Below are 1394 nucleotides of genomic sequence, written 5' to 3' on the forward strand. Positions count from 1 at the left end.
GTTACAATATTGTTCACTACGTATACACCATGGTGTTTCGTGACATGAAATTGTTGTACTACAGTGATCTGTATTGTCACAACGTTTTCACCATGACGAAATAAATATTATTTCGAATATTATATATCCAAATATTGTTTCGTCATGGTTTTCACCATACTCTGACAGGGAATCAAGAATAAGTTGTAGGACGTTGGTAGCCGCTGCAGGCTCCTCAAGTCTATAGTTTCTTCACCACCAAGTTGCAAGTACTATAGTCAAATAATGATTGCACATGCCTGTTCGACGTTGAAAGAAAGTTCAACAAAGTTAAACGTGAGTATAACCTGTACTTTTACATTTTTCACTTAAATAATAAGTTTGTAATGCACGGTCCATTATACATCTGTTTGGTCATGTGCTCGAAAGTGTATGCAGTACATTTCTACTTATACCTTGTATACCCGTCTTAAGCCTCGTTCACACGGCGACAGTTGCATGATACCAGTATCGCAATATTCAACGAATAAGATATACCGCGCTAGCTGGTGTCACGACACACAATATCATTAGTGTCACTGTGTGAACGAGGCTTAAAGCCTTTAGAAACAAAGTGTACCTAGTACCTACTCATCTACTCATAAGCATGTACTCATGTTAAGTACTTGACTCCTCAATATTTAATATTATCATGATAATCAACAATTTTATTTGTATTTTTAAAATACTTTTTTAGTATGGTAAATGTAGTTAAATTATATTCATTCCCTAACTGAAATAGTTTTATAACTTGGGCAGTTAGACGTGAATAAGATTATAATATATTATACGTATGTGAGTGTTAATCACGAAAATAGATACTATTATGTAATGTGTTATATTTAATAATTATGTATGACTACCCGGTTAGAAATGTCTGCATACTCTACTTTAGAATCTATCAGCTTAGAACTTTATTAAAAATTCTAAAATATGTATTGCTAATCTATGATTGTTTTATATTACTTTTGTCTTATTTGATAATATATTATTAGTGTATATATATTAATAAAATAATGTTATTGTATGCTTTTGCAGGCATTACTGCAGTAATGGTATAATTACAGTATGTCAATACATGTCCTATTGTTATGTTTGTAAAAATTCCAGTATATGAATAAAATTAGGTATAGGTACATTTTGTTCTTAATGATTGTTAATCAAATAATAAATTATTTATAATCACAAACTTACTTAGTCAAACAATTAATAACCATTTATTTTCAGATGTTAAATATTTTTAAACATAATAATGGGGTTCAAGTATTCTAAAACCAAAACAAATTTACCTAAGTATGCATCAAATTTTTTGTAACAAATAATAATTATATTTTTAGGTAATATTTTGGTATTTTATGTAGGTACTCTATCATTGA

Source organism: Acyrthosiphon pisum, unplaced genomic scaffold, assembly GCF_005508785.2.
Source record: "Acyrthosiphon pisum isolate AL4f unplaced genomic scaffold, pea_aphid_22Mar2018_4r6ur Scaffold_375;HRSCAF=801, whole genome shotgun sequence".
Taxonomy (NCBI): Eukaryota; Metazoa; Arthropoda; class Insecta; order Hemiptera; family Aphididae; genus Acyrthosiphon; species Acyrthosiphon pisum.